Below are 14,188 nucleotides of genomic sequence, written 5' to 3' on the forward strand. Positions count from 1 at the left end.
AAAACACACACATATTTTCATTTAATCCTTATACTACTCTAAGGTAGGTGTAATTATTAGCCTCACTATTATTCTTTTACAGATGAGGAAAGTGAGGCACAAAGAGGTTGAATAGCTTGCCCCAATCACTCAACTAGAAAAATAAGCCAAGATTCAAATCCACAGACTAATTCCAGATTTGGGAGCCTGAATCACTCACTGTTTTATACCCATGCTTTTATAGCTGGAATCCAACCAGTTTCCTATATCAGAAATGTATTTCTTGACGCCCGAATGCCTATAATCCCAGCAACTCAGGAAGCTGAGGTAGGAGTATTGCAAGTTTGAAGTCAGCCTTGGCAACTTATGGAGATCCTGTCTCAAATTTTAAAAAGTGGCAGCCTGGGAATGCAGAGTGGTAAAGTGCCCCTGGGTTCAAGACTCCAGTGCAAAAAAAGAACAAGAAGCAGCAGCAGTTCCTAATTTCAGTAATGTCTATCTTATAAAGTTCCCACTTGGAAAGGTATAAACATTATGTAATAATTTATAGATTTTTCTGGTGAGGTTGTAGTAGTTAACTTTTATTAAATGGTACTGGATCCCAGGCACTGTCTGAAGCTATTTCATATGTTCTACCTCACTTCGACTTCACAAAGCCTCCTTTGTGACAGCTCTATTAAGTCCATTTTACAGTTGAGAAAAACTGAGAATCAATTATGAACCAAAAGTCACAGAGCTAGTGGTGGCAGAGGACAGCTTCAGTTCCTGATATTCCCGGTTCCAAATCCAGCATGCTTTTCGTAACACCATATCTGGTATGCTTAGGCTCAAACAGGTAAACACAGGACACATTATATAACCATCAGGGAATATAAATCAACAGTAAATCTAGTTTGATTTAAAATGGCAAAATCATCAAAACAACTTTTTTTCTTTCCTCTGCTGGGGATCAAACCCTGGCAGTTGCACATGCTAGGCAAGTCCTCTATCACTGAGCTGCAAGGCGTACCCCGCTCTATAAGGTAACTTTTAATCTCATTATTTCATTAGAAAATACAAACTCTCTTTAGGAGAGTTAAATGAACCAATTGCCTTGCCCATTTTTGTAGGTTTTTAAAGGAATCCTGCTGGGCACAGTGACACACACCCAGGGTCCCAGTTACTCAGGAGTCTAAGGCAGAAGGCTCACTTGAGCCCAGGAATTCAGGGCCAACTGGGCAACAGGCGGAGAGTGGGAAGGAAGGAATCCTCTCAGGTCCTCCTTACTGCTCCACAACTAACACCATCATATACTATATATATATATATGGAGGGAGGCGCTTCTCCAAAGATTTAAAACTGCTCCAGAAACATTAGGTTAGAAAACAGGACACGAACAAGTTTCCTAGGTTTTCATTTTAAATGCCAATGTCAGGAAAAAAAAAAAGAAAGACAAAAGAACAAGTGACAAGTCAGTAGAAAAGATTTTTTCCTTTTGTTTTTGTTTTACACCAGAGAGCCTCGGATTTGAATTCCAGCTCTGCCATTTTTAGTGTTGTTTTCTCATCTGAAAAATGATGCCATTAAGCTCCCACTCTCTGGCTATTACAAAGATTAAATTAAATATCAAATGCAAAGCACATAACCCCACAGTTGACACACAGTAAAAGCTTACTAATCACGAGTCTTATCCTCATGGCTCTCTCTCTTCCCATTTGGGAAGATGCTCAGCCCTGCCCCAAAGCACACATTAACCTACAAACTCCAACATTTCCTCATTCTCTACCAAACCTGCATCATTATTCCCATAATGCCCTAAAGCCTTTTTGTCTCTTACTCAGGATATTTATCTATTTTACCATTCTGTGGTCACTGCAGATAGGGGAAACAATGGGCAACTATTATTTATATTTTTATTACTGCAAAAGAATTGAGAACAACTGTAAAATATAAAAGACACACAACAGAACTATTAATTAAAAGAAGGATTTAACACATATGACAATGTGGTAGAAAGACTGAGGCAGAGATTATTGTAAGAAAACTGAAGCACCAAAAACAAGCAAATAATTTAACCTTGAGTTTGTTGGCAAGGAAACATAATGAGTTACAGAGTACATTTTTCTTTTTCTTTTTCTGTTTGTAGAAGGAAACATCAATTCCTGAGAAGAACTATCAATAACTTATTGAACTTATTTAACTAAGCCACTGGCAGGACCAAAATACAAACAAAGCCTTACAAAATACTTGGTGATCTTTCACATAACTGTACCATTTTATAAAGAAATCAAGCACTTAACTTGATAAACTCCCTTCATTAAAATGTTCCCACTTTGAACTTAAAAGACCCTGTCTAGAAAGGAAAAAAAAAAAAAAAAAACCATAGGGCAGAACATGATGCTCTAGAACAGAGCATCACCCACCCACACATCATGAGGGGTTGGTGATCAAGGATATCTGAAAGGGCCTTGAAAGTTAACAGAATTTTGACAGAACATGAAACATGGGCAAAGTGCATTTAAAAAAAAAATAGAATGCAGAAAGGCATGAAAAACATTTGTAAATGTAAATATGAAATAGTGAACAATTTATTGTGACACAGAAAAGGAAAGAAATAGAGAAGAACGCTGAAAAGGTAGATTGAAGTCCTATCACAAACTCTCTCTACTACCACACTCAGGCAAGGTTTGGATTATTTTCTATAGGCAATAGGAGATACTAAAGGCTTACAGTCAGAGAAATTCTATGTCCTGAGTCAAGCTTCAGAAAGATTATTCAATATTCACCTAAAAAACAGCCTAGAGGGGAAAGCAGGGAGTAGAGAGACTTAGTTTAGTGATTGCTGCAACCACCCAGGTTTAAAAAAAAAGTCAGCACAAAGGCAGCAGCATTGGAAACAGATGGCAAACTGCAAAAATAACTGGAGCACCCAGAGGGCTTGGCAAACTTGGGTAAGGGGTAGGGAAAAGGCAAAGGGAGAGATCAGGATGGGTCTAAGGCAGGGGTCAGCAAACTAGCCTGCAAGCTAAAGCTGGCCTGCCCCATTTGTATAGCCAAATAAACTTACAGATTTTGCGTATTTAAATGTTTAAGGAAAAGAACTGCAGTCTGTGCATGTCCGTACATAAAATCTTATTGAACACTGCCATGCTCATTGATTTACATATCGTCTGCTTTAGTAATACTACGGCAGAGTTCCGTGGTTATGACAAATACTACCTAGCCCTTGAAGAGAAAAAAGTTTCCTGTCTTTCCCTTCTCAGGAAAAAAATTCCTGGCTGCAGGTCTAAGGTTTTTAGATTGGTGGACAGATATGGTCTTAAGAAAAACAAAGACATCATCTATTAGTAAGCTAATGGGTCAGAAAGAGAAATGGTATGGGGCAGGTAGGGGCTGGAGTTGTGGCTCAGTGGTAGAGCACTGCCTCGCATGTGTGAGGCACTGGGTTCAATCCTCAGCACCACATAAAAATAAATAAACAAAATAAAAGAATTATATTCATCTACAACTAAAAAAATTAAAAAAAAAAAGAAATAGTATCAATTTTGGAGTAGTTAAATTCAAGGTATCAATAAGTCAGCCAGGTAAGGGGCCTGGCATGCATTGAGAAGACCATACCACCCTGGGCCAGGGCACCAGCTTTGCCCTGGCCTCACCCAGTCTTCCTCCAGATCACTACGCTTCGATCCTATACACCCGTTCTCCCAGGTCTGAGCTCAGATGTCACTTCCATCAGAGAGGCAGTCCCTCTCTCCCACACCTAAGCATTCTCCATCCGTTACCTTCCTAATTTTCTATGTTGTACTTACCACCACCTGAAATTATATTACTTATAGACATGTTTAACATCTTAAAATGTCAGAGGCCTTGCCTCTTGTTCCCCTGCGTCCCTGTGCTTACCATAGTACCTGAAACTGCTCAGCCAGTATTTGAGGAGATAAAGAGCAGAGAGGAAGGAAAAATGAATAAAGGGACAACTGAAGCTCAGGTTAAAAAGTGGATCATCTGCAAAATTTTAGAAACAAATGAGATATGCCATTCACAGAACCTTCAGGAAAGTTTCACTGGGATAAGGCAAAAAGTGAGAGAAAGAGAAGACACCCAAAAAGAAAACAAAGACATAAAGAGGAAAAAGGGAAGTACTTACTGTGTCTCAGAAGCCAGAGCGCTATGGGGCTGGGGATCGTCTGCCAGGAAGCAGGTTTTCAGAAAAGGGGTGTCAAAATGTGAGAACAAAAAGGTGATCTCAAGGAAGCAGTCTCAAGAGTACGAAGGTGGCAGTCAGTTAAAGAATAAGTGGTGGGAGGAAGTGAAAGCTTTCAAGGCATTTGACTGCAGAGTAGAGGAAGTAGAGAGAGGAGAGCCGAGGCGCACCCTGAGGCAGCAGTGAGGAAGTGGGATCCTTCTTTCTTTCATAGAATGACACAAATCTGATCATGGTAGTGCCCTGTTTAAAAGTCTCCAACTTCCCCCACTGCATTACGAGAAAGCCCAAAGAAATATGGCCCCTAATGGCTTGCCTGATAGCACTTACAATGATCCCGCCTCTCACCAGCCTGCATCCTCTTCCTCTCTGTTCCAGTTGCAGGATATTGGCCCTACTGCAGGTCCTTGGCACATGCTGTTCCCTCTGGCTAGAAAATCTCTTCCACTCATCAGATTTCAGTGTACAAAAATCCCTTCTTTTTTTTTAATATTTTTTAGTTGCCAAAGCATTTTTTTTTTTTACTTTATTTATATGTGGTGCTGAGGATTGAACCCAGAGCCTCACACATGCCAGGCAAGCGCTTTACCACTGAGTCACAACCCCAGTCCCAAACCCCTTCTTCTTAATGTTCCACCTTTTTTTTTTTTTTTTTTTTTTACAACCAGCTGGCCAGCTCTTCTGATACATAGCATATCTGTAACAAAAGGCTGTACAATTGTGGAATTGTTGTATTTTCTACTAGCAAGGAACCCTTCTGAGGGCAGAGCCACAACTATCTTATTCTACCATATATATGATCTACAGATAGTTGTTGAATACAGGAATAAGAAAGAAAACCTAAGAGTTGGTGTTTTGTTAATCACAATCAATTTGTGTGTCATAAGTGGTCAATTTACTACATCCGTCAAGGGGGCTTAAAATTTATTATATTCAGATGTATCTGACCTCTGACATCCCCCTACTTCTAAACAATCTAGGTTGTAAAAAAATAAGTTAAAAAGGTAACATTCTCTGGAGTCACCATCATACATCAAACGCATTTCACAATAAGATAATTGATACACAATGATCGGTGGACTCAAGTTTTACAGAATGGCTTTAACTGAACAAAATTAAGTAGTATATTAAATTCTGGCATTATACAGAATTTTTTAGTCTATATTATACAAATTAACCCTAAAATGGGTTTGGAGATGTATGTATCAAGACTATCTGCACTGCTTGTGATCCATCAAACTAGTTTACTAACAAAAATTTTCACAAGAAGATATACATTGAACAGATTGTTTTTTCTCTTTCCCTTCTCTTACCATAGCTTGAAAGATTAAATTGTACTAATTGAAAAATTGATATGAATTACAGTCATCCATTCTGAGAAAATTAAGTGTGCAAGCAAGCCTACAAATAGAATTGTTTAACTAATTAACTTGTAAGTTCTAATACCCTTAAGCCCTTTAAAACAACATTAAAGACAAATGAGAGTTGTATTAATTACTAGTTATTCTTATCTAGTTATGCTTTATAGAGTCAAATGAGTCAGTTACCCATGGAATATGAAAATAAGAGATCTAAGTTTCTTTTTGTTCACCTTTTTACAGTTCAAGTAGAATTCACTATACACTGTCCCTCCACAAATCAAATTACAGAGCTTCACTGTCTTTGTCATTCTCAAATGGGAAGACAAAGATACAGCTAAACCCTTCACTGTCAAAGCTCTTGGAATGAAAAAGTTATCAACAGTCATTTTCCAACCACGAAGCAACTACTGTTCCTCAGAGTAAGAATAATACTCAGAACCAAGAAACCTGTTCAACATAAATACCACTAAGAAGGAAATGTACTTTAAGTATGCAAAATATATACACAGTTAAGAGGAAGGACTAACAATACAATTTTAGATTTTGGGTAAGTCTTGCTTTAAGAAAGGACAAAACGTAAATAGAAATAGAAGTTTTATATATATTTATTTATTTATTTCAGTTTCCAGTAAAGGTTGCTCTACAATTTCTATTTCTGTTTACGTTTTGTCCTTTCTTTTTTTTTTTAGAGAGAGAGAGAGAGAAAGAGAGAGAGAGAAAATTTTTAATATTTACTTTTTAGTTTTCGGTGGACACAACATCATGTGGTACTGAGGATTGAACCCAGCGCCCCGCGTTATGCCAGGCAAGCACGTTACCGCTTGAGCCACATCCCCAGCCCTACGTTTTGTCCTTTCTTAAAGTAAGATTTACCCAAAATCTAAAATTGTATTGTTAGTCCTTCCTCTTAAGTGTGTGTGTGTGTGTGTGTGTGTGCGCGCGCGCGATGAGAATTCTTTTAAAATCCTATAATTCCATAAGCAGCAAAATTCATTGGAGTACTACCTGATTTATAAGATTTTTAATTTCCACACAACTCAGAAGACAACATTTTACAATCAGGTATGCCTGGTGCCTCTCTGCCAGCAACCCACCATTTCCTAAGTAAACTGAATCAGTGAAGGCAACACAGTATCTTTATATTGACTTTCCCAGAAAGCCTAATACATTCCTACCAAATTATATACCTTGGATGGCATTTAAAGTTAAATAAAAGCACCTTTGTTTATCGATTTTTTTCCTTAAAAATAGAAGAAAGTCTAATTTAGTACTTTGAGTGCTGTCTAAATAATCAATGCTTCTAGATTTGAGAAACTGTCTTAAGCACCAAAACTTTTTTGATTTACTCATTTCTAAATAAAGCATTTCTCACATAGCTTAGCTCAGTTATAATTTTTGTCTTGCATCTACTGGGTGATACTTAACATCTTGAAATATTCTGAATATACTTTCAGCTTTTTTTTTTGGTAACTGACACAAAGCATACATACCGATCTTTAAACAGCTAACATACTATGTGACCGGCACCATTCCAAAATCTTTAGGTGCAGCCATTCAATCCTCACATCAATCTTACAGAGAGGTACCCTTCACTGTTGGTAAGGACATGGGGATTACTTGTTCACTTCCTCATAGCCATGACCAAACCAGTCTGGGTCCAAAAGCAGATCATAAAAAAACAAGGAAAGAAATAAGGCTAAGATCATAAAAAACAAGGAAAGAAACAAGGCTAAGATGCAAAAATTTCATCTGTTTTCTACCTAGAGGTATAAAAATCAACCTCAGTCCCTACAGCTGGTTCAAGTTATTACTGTCTCCTACACGGCCACAGCACCTCTTTTCAAATTTCAGAGGTTTTCAATTCACTCTTAAGTAACTCATTTCCTGAAGAATTAAAATAAAGATCCTTCACTTGTTTTTCATTCTGAAGAAAACCTCTTCCTTGAATTGTCCTGTAGAAATTCCCTGACAGCAGCTTCTTATTCAGTCCCCATCCCCTACTTGTACATTTCCTTCCCATTTCTTAAATGAGGTGTATGAAATGGCCCTTTTCTGCTAGAGATCTGAACTCTAACTTCATTTCATGCCGTGTGTCTTATTCTAAATACTGGGGACAGTATCATCACCAACATCAATAACCATACTGTGTGGTGATGATAACAACTTCAAATTGCTATGGTGTTTACAATGGTTTGCCCTTCCGCTAAATGCCCAGAAGTGTTTCATTCTTTTTTTTCCCCCTTAATTTTTAGTTGTAGTTGGACACAATACCTTTATTTTATTTATTTTTATGTGGTGCCGAGGATTGAACCCAGGGCCTCGCATGTGCTAGACAAGCACTGCACCGCTGAGCCACAACCCCAGCCCCAAAGAGTGTTTCATTCTTAAGCTATGATTCTACTTTTCATAAACTTATTCCCCATTCACAGCTAAGATAAAAATTAACACTGCTAGCCTGAAGATGTGCCTTCCTGAATTCATCCTCTTGATCACTGTCTTCTCTCAGGCTTGTTGTATTTAGCTTTCTCTTGACCTGAAAATCAGTTAGAAAATTTGTCAAGAGTCCTTTAAAAATTAAAAGCAAAATAGTTTTAACTCTACCACAAGGAAATCATATAGGAACTTCTTGACATATTTTGGCTCTAAACATTTTCTGTTTCTTGGCAGTCTTCTGGATAGTTGATAAGTGGTGGGTAAATAAAGCATTTTCTGTTGTGGGGAGAAGGAAAGGGTAGCACAATGGTTCTACAAAGCTGGCCCTTTGAAGAACTTTCAGTGTTTCTTCTCATTCTTCCATCTGCTAATGACACACCTGAGCTCCAAAATTTAAAATGGCTTCTAATCTTCCCTATTCATTTATTCAACACAGGCCATGGTCCTGACCTCACACTGCTCACAGACTTGTGGAGAAAGTCAATCTTCTCAATCCGACACCACCCTGCAGTCCAGCTCGACCTCCTCCTGCTCTTTCCTAAGTGGTCCTTGCTCTAGTCACAGAGGTTGCTTCCAAGTTTGCCATATGTACCATATACATGCCCACCTTCATGCCTCTATTCATGTTGCATGTCTGCATAGATTTTTTTTCCCCACCTCTAAACAAGGAAACTCCTACTCCTCCTTCAAGGACCCATTCAAATGAAGCCTCTTCATAAAAGCATTTGAGAAAGGCTCCAAATAGAATTTAGCTCTTTTCAAGGGTCCTGGTGGTTCTAATTTTCACCTCTACTACAGCATTACCTACACCGTGTTATAGCTACAAAGAGCAAACTTACTTCCATTATAAACTGTGCCTAATCCATCTGCCAGACACTTCAGAGGTACCAAGAGACATTTGTGCATACAAAGAATAAATTAATCTGTAACTTAAAAAAAAAAATATTTTGAGAGAAAGAGAGAGAGAGAGAGAATCTTTTTTGTAGATGGACACAACACAAAGCCTTTATTTTTATGTGGTGCTAAGAATTGAACCCGGGTCGCGCCCGTGCTAGGTGAGCGCTCTACCACTGAGCCACAATCCCAGCGCCAACTTAAAATTTTAAAAAGAGAACAATAACAAAGAGAAACTACTCCTTAGTTCTCAGACATCAGTGGAGTGCTCTGAAGGCTTCTAGGAAACAATCTACAATAACAACATAGGATTTACTCATCTGTATAACCTGCAACTTCAAAGCTCTGCACACGCTCTCTGAGGTCTTCCACTAGACATAGCTCTTTCAGGGCAGAAATTTTTACCTGTTTTGTTATATTTATTCACTCTCTGACAGTTGTAGCAAGAGTTCAGTAAGCATTTACTGAATAAATGAATAAATGAATAAAATGCTGTGTGAATGTTACTGTTAAAAAAAGTCAGTAATAGATTAAAAATACCCCAACAAATACCCGCTATCTTCTAGCCAGAGTAAACTTATAAGAAATTTTCCTTTTGCTTCTGAAAGTACATCTTGCCTTGGAACTGGGCAATTTACTCAGCACCAAGGAAGAATGTGTGCCCACAGCCAGCTGCAAAGAATCACAGATCATAAAACCTTAGAAGTGAAGGTATCACGGAAATGAGCTTAATGTTTTACGCCTTCTTATGGCCTCAAACTGCCAAAAATGCTAATGTACTTCAGAGGAAAGAATACTCAAAGGAATTAGTTTCCTGCCCCAGAAACCCAGTCATTTCAACATGGCAGATGCTTAAAACCCCATGTTACCAAAGCATTTTTTAAGACAGGAAGCAACAGTGGCATACCTAGCTGAGTACTGGGGACAGCAAGGAGAGAGGAAGCAACAAACCAAACATGAACATGCTTGGAGGTTAACATGAAATATATAAAAACAATGAGCCAATCTCTCAAATTCCTCCTATAATTTACCTTTGCAACTTTTTTTTTTTTTTAAAGCAATCAAGTCTATGTGGCCCGGCAGGCCCTAAACTCCTGGGCTCAGGAGTTCCTCTTACCTCAGCCTCTCAATTAGCTGGGATTGTAGGCGCGCACCAACACCTGACTTGTATTGTAACTAATTATTAAAACAGAAAAAAGGAAAGACATAAAAACAAGTAGTACCGCCCTTGGTCACCAGGTGCTCTTCCTATTTCCATTATAACTCTTTTCCCAATTTTAACCACTCTTATAGGAAAAAAGGGTAAGGTGATTGTCCTTAAATGGAAAAGAGAGTAAAGCATGGATGATTTTTTTCCTCTACTTGCCACTTTCCAATATTTCTACAGTGTGTCTCCCACTGGTAGCAACGAGAAAATAAGCTTATTTTTAAAAAAAGTACATAGCTAAGAAGTTTGTGTTCTAACAATAAGAAAAACAATAATTACACTAAATAAACTCTTTATCCCAAAAAGATGAATAATCAATATTAAACCATTTATCCTGCTTTTTCCTCAGCATACTGTCTCAACCTCTCAACTCCCAACATATCTAACAATTTATTCATTTGAAAAAAAAAAAAAAAAAACAGCTTTGGGCTGGGGTTGTGGCTCAGTGGTAGAGCACTTGCCTGGCATGTGTGAGTCACTGAGTTCAATCCTAAGCATCATATAAAAATAATTAAATGAAATAAAGGTATTTGTCCATCTACAACTAAAATAAAAAAATAAAAACAGGCTTTCTTAAAAAAAATGAACTTCATAATAGCTACAACCTGTGTGGCTGTTCAGTTTTCACGCACTATATGTACATTATTTACCTGATTTTCCTCAACAATTCTGTGAGACAACTAAGGTGGATATTTTTATTTCCATTTTCAGATGAAGAAAATAAGTACCAGAAGTAAAAAGATTTGCCATGATAGGAGTTCAGCTCTTCCGGATTCTCACCTGGTACCTCAGGCACTATGGACATTTTAAGCCAGATAATACTTTGTTGTCAGAGGCTGTCCTGTGCCTTGTAAGATATTTAGCAGAATTCCTGGCCTCTACCCACTAGAAGCCAATATTACCACCCCTCTTCCCAAATTGTAACTACCAAAACCTCTCCAGAAGTTGCAAGTACTTCTTCCAGTGCAAAATCATACCAAAGTGAGAATCAATGGTCTAAAAGAATCTGCAGGATTCCTTCAGGCACCTCAATTCTATAACAAAGAGACAACACCACTGAGCCACACACATAGCAGACACAGAATATTCATTTTCTTAACTAATTCCCTAGTTGAAAGAATTTTCTTAAATGCGCAAACAAGCAAAATAAAGTTCTTTGCACAAATATGTACATTTCCGACAATAAACCTTCTAATGGCATATTATTACCTAATTAGAACATAATGACTATCCAGAATGATATGTGTATTTAAAAGGAAAAAACATTTACCATAGTAACATAAAAATTAGAAAAAACTACTTTATTAATGCAGTTATTTTTATGTAATGTTTTCTCTATAAAAATGGTAAACTTACACAAGTTGCTTCTTTTGGCTTCCTGTCCAAATATATGTTACTTTAAGGCATTCAGAAGAAACTGATAATTCAGAACATAATTTATCATTATAGTTATAATTTAAATTATTATAATTTTCAGTCTGCTACTAAAATCACCAATGCTTGTAAACTTAGAATCTAAACTGGCAGACCTCACAAGCCTATTTAGAAGCCCTCAGACTGTTTCTTCAAGAAAATCAATCCAAGTCTACTCCTACAAAAGCAGCCCCATCCCCAAAATTCCTTATCTTCACTAGTTTTTTTATCAAATGCATACATTCAAAAGATTTTATATTTTAACATCTTAAATCTGTAAAGGATGGATACCGAGTAATCAGAGGTAATTACAAGTATAGCATTAGGCAAATTGACATTAAAACTGCCTAAATTACACACACAAAAAAAAACAAAACTAAAATATAGGTATGTTTTGAAAAACAAACTATTTTGCCAATGCCTAATTTATTTACTCTCATCATTTCCCAATAGTAGTAAGTAATGAGTATACTATGGAACAGAAAAAAGTTTAAACTAGCAATATTCTATGTGGATTGTTAACACCAAAATCCTGGTACAAAAAACAAACAAAAAAAAAAAAAAAAAAACCCAGCTACATAGTTATCTAGAGAGTCTGAGATAAGGTACAATGAAAATGCTTAGTTAACACAATATATAGAATTAAGAAAAGGTAATGACTATTTCTATTCATAATGTCCATAATCACTCACCGACGATGTTCTTGCGTCTTTATGTGATCTGGATCTGTATGCGGAAGACATTTTCTACTTATTACAAAGCATACTGCACCAGAAGTGTCCAGAACCCTGGTGGTCTCCATTAGTCTTCACACAGAGTACAAAAGAACACATTGATCCTTCAATGAAAATGATTCCCAGGTCTTGGAAAACATTAGAGTCACCAAAAGCAAAAGTGAACAGACAACACAAAATGGGGCTTTGGAAACTGAGGAACAAAAATTTAATCAATACAAAATGCTCGTCTTAATTTCCCACAGTGGCTATGTCCACACATAACTCAAACCTTTTTTTTTTTTTTTTTTTTTTTGGGGGGGGGGGGGGGGGGGCGGGGGGAATAACAAAAGACTACATGCTCACACCTAATAGTCTCTGCATTATACCATCATTTAACGGCCCAGGGCCTTCCTCCCTGACAGAAGTAACGACAATTTTATAGCACTGTAAATACCTGTCACTGAGAGAAAAACTCTATGAATTGGATTAATAGTATGTATAGTAGTGTATCCAACCAGGAGCAAGACAGCTCACAGCCACGTATCAAGGGCAGGGAGGATAGGATACCCTTCCCCACACAGGAAATCAGAGAATTTGTCCCCAGATGGGCACACAAACATCTGGCAATAATCACACCTTTCATCTAGTCTCTCTAGAGAATTCGTTCGTAAACACATATGCAAGGAGCCCACATTTCAGGAACCTTAGGAAGTGACTTTAGAAAGGTGTTTACTAGTCCCGCTGAAGCAACGTCCCCCCCTTAGATACGCCAACTGGGCAGCCGCGCGCGGATGGGGTCCGAGGAGTTCGGAGACCAGTCCCAGATTCGGTTAATCAAGTCCCTTTACAGCAGAATTCGCAAATCCCTACATGGTTCTTTCTCACTGCTGCCCTTCCCTGGTCCTCCCGTCCAGGGTCATCATGTCGCCCTTCTCGCTGGCTACCTGGCGCCAGGTACCTTAACAGAACCTAGATGAGGACGGGCGTTTCCTGAGATCCCTACCAGACCCCTACCAGACTCGAAAACCCAACACTGAAAAAGACACTTAGCCTCCGTCCAATGGCTAGGGAAAAAAAAAAAAATCTCTCACCCCACCACCCCCACCCCAGCAAGTGGGCCAGGGAGCTGGCGGTCAAGTTCTCCGCGCGGCGACCAAGGGACGTCAGACCTCAAGCCCGCGCCCGAAGCTCGGGGTGGTATAAACAGGATGTCTGACAGCGCGTTCCGGGCTTGTTTATGAAAACTTGCGGTGCGCTCGGGGGGAGGGGGTGGCGAGACTCAACCTTTCCCCTCCTGGCCCCGGGCCCCTGCCTCGCGACCTCCCCGCTGCCGCCGGCCCCGCTAGGCTGGAAATCCCCCGCCGTCCCCGCAGGCACCCGCACGCCCAACCCCGGGGTCCCGCGCGGCGCTCGCGGAGTCGCCTGCGGTGCGCGGCGCTCGGAGACACAACAAGAGCCGCGGCCGCGCCTCCGGCCAGCGTAAAACTCCGCGCCCCTCGCCAGTCGCCGAGACTGCGGCAGGCTTCTCACCACCTCTCGGTGACACTCACCACTTCCGTGTGCGCCTGGGCCGGACGGCTCCGGGTCGCTTCGCCAGTCGGGGTCGGGCGGCCGGCTCGCTAGGCAGCCAGCCGCTCGGCCCGGCGCGGTGCGCCCAGGGCTGAGGAGGGGGCACCGGGAGAAAAACTAAGACTGGGGCGCAGGCCAGCTCTGTCTACGGCTGGCGGTAACTCGGGGGCCTCCGAGGCCTGCGCTCCGCGACGCTCCCGCCTCCCGCCCCTCCCCGCAGCCGGCCACGCCTCCCACCCCGCGGCGGCGCGCCCCGCCTCCTCTCGACGTCAGGAGCGGCAGCCCCGGAAAGGGGGCGGGAGCCTAGGTGGAGGCTAGAGACCCTGAGCTTGGCCTGCCCGCCCCGCCCCCATCCGGACTCCCGCAAGCCCCGCCCCCGCCCCGTCCGTGACTGGGAGCTTTTACCATTTCTTCTAAAAACACCAATCTGGGG

General features: G+C 40.2%; 1 protein-coding gene across 3 annotated transcripts in view; it reads right to left on the reverse strand.

Annotated features, from left to right (window-relative positions):
- Jak1 (Janus kinase 1) overlaps positions 1 to 13,961 on the reverse strand; it is a 129,580-nt gene extending 115,619 nt beyond the window's left edge. For all 3 annotated transcript variants that reach the window (XM_071617917.1, XM_027949540.2, XM_027949539.2), the window contains exon 1: positions 13,737 to 13,961. The gene's annotated coding sequence lies outside the window, so the exon portion shown is untranslated. The remainder of the gene's footprint in view (positions 1 to 13,736) is intronic.
- Between the last annotated feature and the right edge of the window lie 227 nt (positions 13,962 to 14,188).

Source organism: Marmota flaviventris, chromosome 10, assembly GCF_047511675.1.
Source record: "Marmota flaviventris isolate mMarFla1 chromosome 10, mMarFla1.hap1, whole genome shotgun sequence".
Lineage (NCBI taxonomy): Eukaryota > Metazoa > Chordata > Mammalia > Rodentia > Sciuridae > Marmota > Marmota flaviventris.